We start from the raw sequence: 9,066 nt of genomic DNA, 5'->3' as shown, positions 1-9,066 counted from the left end.
ACAGAGAGACACAGTAAAGAGAGAGAGAGAGAGAGAGAGAGAGAGAGAGAGAGAGAGAGAGAGAGAGAATTGTGTTAGGCACAGAGAGAATCAGAGACAGAAAGACAGAGATAAAGAGAGACAGAAACAGAGTTTGAGAGAACTTGGTAGAACTCTATTGGCTCCAGTTGGTGGACTATAGTGACCAGAGCACTGGTCCTGGAGTCAGGAAGAACAGAGTTCAAATGCAGCCTCAGACACTTACTGTGTGATCCTGGATATGCCACTATCTTTTCATTTTCATTTCCTCAACTGCACAATGGTGATTAAAGTGGCCTTTACCTCACAGAATTATTGTAAGGATAAAATAAGATAATAACTGTAAGGCGCTTAGTGAACAGTGTGCTGGCACATAGTAGGCTGTATACAAAATGCTGCTTCCTATCTTCCTTTCCTTTCTGCTCTTCACAGAGCCTTGCTGATGTTATGCACAGAGAAGCTGGCAGAGGATGATTGTTGAAGGTCAGAAGGACCTGGGGGACTCAGTACTGGCCTGAAAGCCTGGCTTTGATCCCTGCTTTCCCCACCTATGCAATGAATGGCCATGTACTCTCTTTCTGGATCTTGGTTTCCTTACGTGCACTATGAAGTTTACAACTAGAATGGGTGAGACGGTAGAAAGCTCCTGGTTTCAGAACATGGAAGTATAAGAGAACCAGGAAGATGCCTCCCAACTCTATGGTGACAGTTCTGAGATCTAGTCCAATCCCCACCAATTTATATGGGGGTGATGGAGAAACTGAGATTGAGGCAGGTAGGGGGTACAGTAGATAGAACACTGATCCCAAAGTCAAGAACGTAGCCTTAGACACTTACTCTGTGTGTGTGTGTGTGTGTGTGTGTGTGTGTGTGTGTGTGAGAGAGAGAGAGAGAGAGAGAGAGAGAGAGAGAGAGAGAGAGAGAGAAAGATCCTGAGCAAGTCCAAAAGAAAAAGGGGGGGGGGGGAAGTAAACTGAAGCCAGAAAAAGTAAAATGTCACGTCCAAGATCACACATGACATGGCCGAGATCAAACAGGTAGTAAAGAGCAGGTCTGGGATCTGAACGCAGATCTTTTGACATCAAATCCAAGCCTGTTTATTTCCACTGTGTCCTTCTCTTTTCTATGGGAACAAAGAAAGGAGGGAGAATAACAGGAATCCCTTTTAATGGTTAAAAAAAACATCTCAAAGAAAAGATAAAGGGAGGGAAAAAAGAGACTGGATTATTGCTAGCAAAACAGGTTGCTGAAAGTAGGACAAGCTTTTATCAACTCATCAAGCAGAAAAGATGCTGAAGGCAAAGCAGCTACTAAGAAATGCAGGCCACGAAACTCACGCTGAGCTCGGAAACTCTTTAAAGATCTGTCTCTAGTGGGGAGGGGAGCAAAGAAATGAGATTTGGAGGCGTTGGAATAATTAAAAGCTTAGAAATGAAATTGCTATTAACAGAGAAGGCGGCATTTGAGCTTCCACAAGGCAGCAGACCTTGGGGTCCCGGGGCTGTGTGGAAATTTGCTAAGAAAATAGACGTTCCTAAGCTTCCCACAAGGTAAGAAAAAGTGGTGAACAGCAGGCGAGGAGAAAAAAGAGCAGTTCTGCAGCTGGCCTCGAACTCACATACAAACATGAGTTTTTAAGAGCCTTGTGCCACTATTCTTCCATGTGGGATAAAAAACCAAGGAGACCACGAAGGCGTTTTGCTCCACTTAGGATATGCAGTTGATTTGGGCAGCTCTCTGTCCCATTAGTTGATCCATCTGGGTCGGAATTAAAATCCTGGCTCTGCCAGCAATACTTCCTGTCTCTGAAGCCTCAGTTTCTTTATCTGTAAAATCCACGTATTAGACTAGATGACCTCAAAGGTCCCTTCCATCCCTAAAGGTACGATCCTATCATCTCTCTTGGCTAGACACTGAGGACAGTGACCTGCCCCCAGAAAGGAAGAGCTTGGTTTAGTTGGGGCTTTGGCCATTGGGTGGTACTTTCAAGTATCCCAGAATGCACTCTGCTGGCCAGATCCCCCTTTTTAACATCAATATTCTCCCAGTGAAGCTCTAGGAAAGTAAATCATGGATTGACTCTGAAAAATATTTATAAAGGACCAGTACAAGACATCACAGTAGAATGGAAGTATCTGGACTAGGCTCCAAATACTCCAGTGCAAATGTAACTTCAGAATCTTTTATTCCCTTTGCAACCCATTCATGCCTGCCCATCCTATCTGCCTCTTGTCTATGTTCTCCCCAAAGTTCAACACAAGGATGGACACCCATGTTCCAGAGAACTTCCTTTATTAATCTGAACATCATGAGGATACCAGTGGTACATCTGAGTGTACTAGAGTCCATTGAAACTTTTGGTATTGAGCTCCGATGATTTGAAGCATCGTGATACCCAAAGTAGAGCACTGGCCTTGGAGCAGGAAAGATGGCTTCAAATCCTTTTTCAGGCAATTACTAACAATATTACTCAGGACAAGATGCCTAATCTCTATGGGTCTCAGTTTCTTCACTTGCAAAAATAAACATTTACTCCATGACCTTCAAAGTCCTTCCCTGCTCTCATTCTATATTCCTGTGATTGGAGGGTTGGGTCATCCTTTATTTGGAGCAGTTAAAAATCCTAGATTCAGAAACTAGTTAGAACAAATCAGTCCCAAAAGTCCCAACAAAGTTAAAAAAAATCACTAGGATAAAAGGGAAAAGAAACATCATGTCCTTATTCAAAACCTTTGTGTTCCTGCACCTGGAAAATGGGTGTAGTTCAGGCTGACACGCCTCAAGAAAGCTAGAGTGGACCTGGAGAATGTCCAGAGAAAGATGCCTTATTGGAGTTTCAAAGGATGCTAGATGAGGATAGATTAAGATGATTAGTCCAGAAAGCTGCCAAAGACTAATGCTGAGAGGGGATGTGGCTGAAGTCTTTCGGTTCATGAAGTAGGTGGAGCACATTGAGTCTGTTCATCAAATCCTAAGACCCTAAATGAGGGGGCGCCAATGGAAGAGACAGATTTAGGTAAAAACCAAAAGGGTGTGTGACTTTCTAGAACCTGCAATATCCATAAGGAGCTTATTACCCCAACAGGTCTTTCAGGAAGAAAATATAAATAACTTCAAACAAGCTTTAGATAGTCATGGGTGGCAGGTCCATGCAAGTTATTAAGGAGAACTGGGTTGGGTGACATAGTGGAAACCACTGCATTTGGAGGCAGGAGACCTCAGTTTAAACCCTTGCTTGTCCATTTTGGGTCAATGCGACTTGGACAAGAGTTTTACCTCTCCTGGGACTGGTTTCTTCATCTGTAAAATGAGAGAATTGAATGGATGACTATGAAGGTCCCCCTCACCTTTAAATCTGTAATTCTATGACCATGTTTTAAAGTACACTGGAAGGCGATGTTGCCTCATAGAGAAATGCTGGCCATGGTTCCAGGATAGCTGAATTCTCATCTTTCCACATATTTTCACAAGCGATGCAACCTTAGGATTCTTAGTTTCCTCCTCTGTTCAGTGCTTAAATCACCCACTCACAGAGTTCTTTCAAGGAAAGTGCTTTAAAGACCTGGAAGTGCCACAGAAATGTCATTGTCCTTCTTAGTCTTTTGAGGTCAATGTCAACAAAGACCACCTTGTCTTCTATAATGTGGTCCTTGACGTCACTGCCAGAGGGACAACATCAGATGGCTCTGACCTAGAATTGATAACATCTTGAATATTTCATTATATACAACTAGTTAAGAATGAAGTTAATATGCACACACTAGACTCTTTTAAAATAATTGAATCCACTGAAGAATCTTTCATCTGGTTTTTAAAAGTATATTAGGACTGAAGTGGAGAAAATGCTAAAATAGGGAACTTGACCTATACACATAAAGTCCCTTCACAGGTGATCCAATCAATCTGGAGAATAATCTGGAGCTTTGCCCAAAGCACTGTCAAACTGAGCATCCCCTTGGACCCAGCAGTGCCATTCCTGGATCTGTATTCCAAGGAAATCATATAGGAGGGAAAAGGACCCACATGTGCAAAAATGTTTGTAGCGGCTCTTTTTGTGGCAGCAAAGACTCAGAAAATGGGTTAGATGCCCATCAATTGGGGAATGGCTGAACAAATGGTATCTGAAGATAATAGAGTAATGTTGTTCTATAAAAAATGATAAACAAGCTGATTTTTGAAAGGCCTGGAAAGATTTACATGAACTGATGCTGAGTGAAACAAGCAGAACCAGGAATACATTGTGTACAATAAAAGCAAGAACATGCAATGATCAATTATGAAAGGCTTGGTTCTTTTCAGTGCAACAGTAATCCAAAGCAATCCCAATAGACTTTGGACAGAAAATGCCATCTGCATCAAGAAATAGAACCCTGGAGTTTGAATGTAAATCAGCACATGTTCTGTTCATTTCTTTTTTCTGTTTTTTTTCTCTCCCATGGTTTTTCCCTTTTGTTCCAATTTTTCCTCTTCCAACATCCCATACACAAGGCAATGTGTATTAAAAATTAAAAAGAATAAAAAGCAAAAACAAAGTCCCTTCACTTTTTATGGTAACAAAGTACTACTAATAACATGGGTGTCCAGTGATGGGGACTGAAAGGACAAACTCTGGCATATGGGTACGATGGCATCCTATTGCAGAAATGAAAAAATATGAGAAATTCAGAGAATCGTGCGAAGACTTGTATCAACAGATGCAGAATGGAATAAAAAGAAGCTGGAGAGCAATATCCATAGTGAAAATACCATAAAAGAAAAAAGCAAAGTGGGGAAGGCATGCATCTGGGTTACGGAAATGGTTCCAGATAACAGATCATAGGCTCATGGAGTTAGAAAGGACCTTACAGGCCACCTAATACAACTCTCTCATTTTATGGATGGCAAAACTGAGGCCCAGAGGGGAAAAGTGACTTGTTCCAAAGTCACAAAAATTGTAAAGATCCATGTGACCTAGAGGGAATAATGTTGTATTTGGGATCAGCAGAAGCAGGTTCGAATACCTGCCAGAAAAATTCCTAGCTTTGTGAACTCTGGAAATCTTTTTTATTTTTCTTCTGGGCTTCAATTTCATTATTTGTAAAAGGACCGACAGACTAGATGACTCTTCCAGGTCTAAAACTATCAACCTCTGAACAATGATTCCTCCCAGCAAAACACTGTTTGTACTGTCTCACGTGCATTGGTTACTTTTACCTACCCATCTTTCCTTTGTTACAAGGGAGGCCGCAGTGCTGGGGACGAGGGCTACATCAAGGAATTATTAAAAGCATTCAGCTGAGTTCTTTTTTAAAAGTCTGCTTGACCAGTGCTTATCCTCCTTAGAATCTATGATCAGTAGTGGGCAAATAATAAAACAATAGTCTGTCTAAATTTAGCTCAGTTAAATCAGGAGCAATGAGATATATCTGATAGAAGGACCGTACCATGAATATTTATCTGTCCGTCTGGTATCACTCTATTTTCCCAGTTTTACTGTGTGCTGCCAAAGCAAATGAAACCTATTTATCTCTAGGCTTCAGAGGCCTAGATTTTAGAGGCTGGGTGCACAAAACACCAGGCACCTGGGAGATAAGGACATACTAAAGGTCTCCACCTTTCCAAGGTGTGCCCTGAACAAAGTTTGAGGAGCTGAGCAGTTTACGGAGAGGCCCAAAGGATAGAAAGACCTGGATCTAGATTTGAATCCTGCCTTTGGGAACTGATTACCCATGTAGCCTTGGAAATGGGTGAAAAAAATCATTTTCCTATTCTAGGTCTCATTTTCCTTCTCTGTAAAATGAGAAGAGTGGGAAAATTAATCTCTAAGGTTCCTTCTACTGAGCTATAAATGGGACACAAGCTCCTGTTACAAAAACAATTCTGATAATAATGATAGCTAGCATTTATATGGTGACTGAAAGTTTGCAAAGCACTTTGTAAAAACCCTCTCATTGTATCTGTACAACAACACTTTGTGCCGGGAGAGAAGTGCTGTGATGATCCCTGGGAAATGAGAAAGAAAGAAGTGATTTATCTACAGTACGACAATTAAAAAGTGTCTGAGGCTACATTTGAACTCAGGTCTTCTTAACTCTGAGCCTGGGGGAGCATATTGTGCGATTGTTGTTTGTCCTTTGTTCTTGAAGAGGACCATGATGTCAAGTAGTGATACTATGACATGCAAGTGAATTGGATTTATTGAGGAAGGGCTATATTGATGAGTTCATAGAAATAGGAGTTGGACTAAATTTTCGAATGAGAGAATATTTATGAAGTGCTTTGCACAATGGTTGGCACACAGTAGGCACTCGATAAATGCGTGTTCCCTCCTCTTTTTAATTGATTATCTTTATACTCTCCATTGGTACCTGTGCTTCTATAAGTGCTCCCTTTCCAGCTCAGGGGAAACCTGTCATCCTGTGGCACAGAAGCCTCCGGGATCATTTCAGGAGAATTCCTGGAAGAATCTATTTTCCCAATGACCAGAAACATCCTTGAGAAAGAGAACTGAAGAAATGCAGCAAGGGGACGGAGGATTTATTCTTTCTTCTTTTTTTTTTAATTAAAAAAAATTTTTTTGGCTGAGGCAATTGGGATTAAGTGACTTGCCCAGGGTCACACAGCCAGGAAGTGTTAAGTGTCTGAGACCAGATTTGAATTCAGGTCTTCCTGATTTCAAGGCTGGTGCTCTATCCACTGCACAACCTACCTGCCCCATTTTCTTTCTTCCTATAAAAGAGCTTTAAAAACAGCCTTTCCTCCATACTCATTGCCCTTCCCAAGGTGGAGGAATCCATCCAATAAATCATCGTTTTCTCTAGTGGAAAGAACACTGGCTCCGGACCAAGTTGAAATCCTGACTCTACATGGAAAGGGTGGATGTTTTAAAATTGTCATTTAGGATTCGTGTCATGGGTGATACGATGTTTAGATCTCTGGACTTAGAATCAGAAAGACTGAGAGCTGAACCTTATTAGACATTGGCTAGTTGTGTCTAGCCCAAGGTGTCTGACTTTCTTCAACCTGTCTAAGAAAAGAAGAGAAAAGAAAAAGGTTGAACTTAATGGTGTCTAAAGCCTCTTCTAGGATTTTCTCCTAAACCTCCCAGCACACGTGTCAAAGTTGTGTCAAAGTGGAATTCATCTCGGGAGGTTCATGGATTCATGGAGTGATGGATACGGAATCATAAAGGGCATCTCATCCAACCCCTCCTCCACTTCATAGAAGATGAAATAGTCTCCGAGAAACAAAACAATTCATTTAGCTCAACAGGAAGTTTCCAAGGCAGGATTTGAACCTGGGTTCTTTGACTTCTAATCTTGGCAGGACGATCCTTAGCTGCATGAGATTTAATGGGTTTCTTCTTTAAGGATGAGTTAAACTACAAATGTCTGAGATTCCCTTCTGACTAATAAAGTCTTGTAAAGCGATCTAAGTCCCTGAGGCAGCAAATACATGGATTTGGAATTGGGAAGATTCCCATTTCAAATCCCATCTCAGAAACTTATTAGGTGTGTGACCCTGTTTAAGTCACTTAACTTCTCAGCCTCAGTTTCCCTATCTGTAAAATGGAAGAGGTGGGCCTGATGACCTTTGAGATGCCTTTCAACTGGAACACCTCTGAATAGAACTTCTTGGGAAATTTTCCAACTGAAGTTTGAAGGGTTCTTTACAGATGGAGGAAATTCTTTCTTAAAATTCCATTTCTCCAGAAATAATAACTTGTTTTCCAAGAGCTTCTAGCAATCCACCTTTCCCTTTGGAAGCTGCTATACTAGCCAGACTTCCATCAGGAGAGACAGGGAACATTAGTGATGGCCAGTGAGCCGGGTCTGATTTGACCCTGACCTCTGGACAGAAAGTCCCTGGAAGGAGGAAGGAAAGGGGGTCATCATTGACCCCCCTCCCAAAAAAGGCACCGTCTCTAAGACCCTTCTCTAATTGGTAGTGCTCAGCAAGTCCTTTCCCAGTGGCCTGTCCCAACAGACAAAGCAGGAAGAGAAAAACAGGCAATTCTGGCAGAGCTTTTCAGGATCTCTCATCCAAACAAGAAAGTCTGAGAGGCCTGGTAAAAATAAATATTGCTTAGAGCTCCTGGCAAAGGAGAGGTTTCTGACAGCCAAGGCTTAGCTCACCCCAGGGGGTGACCCAAGCAGGGTCTCTTCTCTGAGTACCATCTCTCCATAGATCTTCCTAGTTTCTGCAGCCAGGGACAGCTCTGAAAGATGGAGCTTGCTACCAAGGAGGGCAAGGGACTTTGAATGCATGGCAAAAGCTGGCACTTCTCGAGGCTGAGTCAAGCCAGGGGACCTTCTCGGTCCCCTTTCAGCCTCCCTCCCAAATCCCACAACAGATGGTGCCTGAGAAATGTCCTTAACATCAAGGAGGGGACAATTTGTAAATGCCCAGTCCATCAACCGAGCACTTATTAAGCACCTACTGTGTACCAGGCATCGTAATAAGTTAAGTACTGGGGATAAAACAACCAAAATCTAACAATCCCTACCCTCAAGGAGATTATACTCTAACTGGAAACATGTTTGCATAGAAGAACATGCACAGGGATGGGAACTTGAGCCTGGCTTGCAGTGTTACGTGGAACTCCCATATGAGAAAATCCCTTCTATTTAGAGATATCAAACTCAAATAGAAAGTAGAGATCACTAAATCATACATAAGGATCCTTGCAGGCTCCATATTGACTTAGAAAATCACATATTAATATTCTCTATATTCTACTTTTTAAATTTTATTTATCTTGTTCAATATTTCTCGATTGCATTTTAAACTGGTTTGGGCTCACTCGGGAGTACTGACGGAATGGGAACAGTGAAAAAGCATGGGGGCAAATGAGGAAATGGAAATCATGTCTTTGGAAGAACCCTCTCTCCAGATATCTGGAGAGCAAGAATATGGAGAGGGTTTATGTATCAGGAAGCCTGGGAGAGTGGGAAGGGGTCAGTCCACAGGCACAAAGTTTTGCCCAACAGGTTAAAATGGAAGTCTCCATAGGAAAGGTTTAATAAAATCCCCACTATAAAAGAAGGCAGAGAAGGAAACCGAGTCAAG

This window comes from Antechinus flavipes, chromosome 6, assembly GCF_016432865.1.
Source record: "Antechinus flavipes isolate AdamAnt ecotype Samford, QLD, Australia chromosome 6, AdamAnt_v2, whole genome shotgun sequence".
Classification (NCBI taxonomy): domain Eukaryota; kingdom Metazoa; phylum Chordata; class Mammalia; order Dasyuromorphia; family Dasyuridae; genus Antechinus; species Antechinus flavipes.
The sequence above is the reverse complement of the archived record's forward strand: the minus strand, read 5'-3'. Positions refer to the sequence as shown.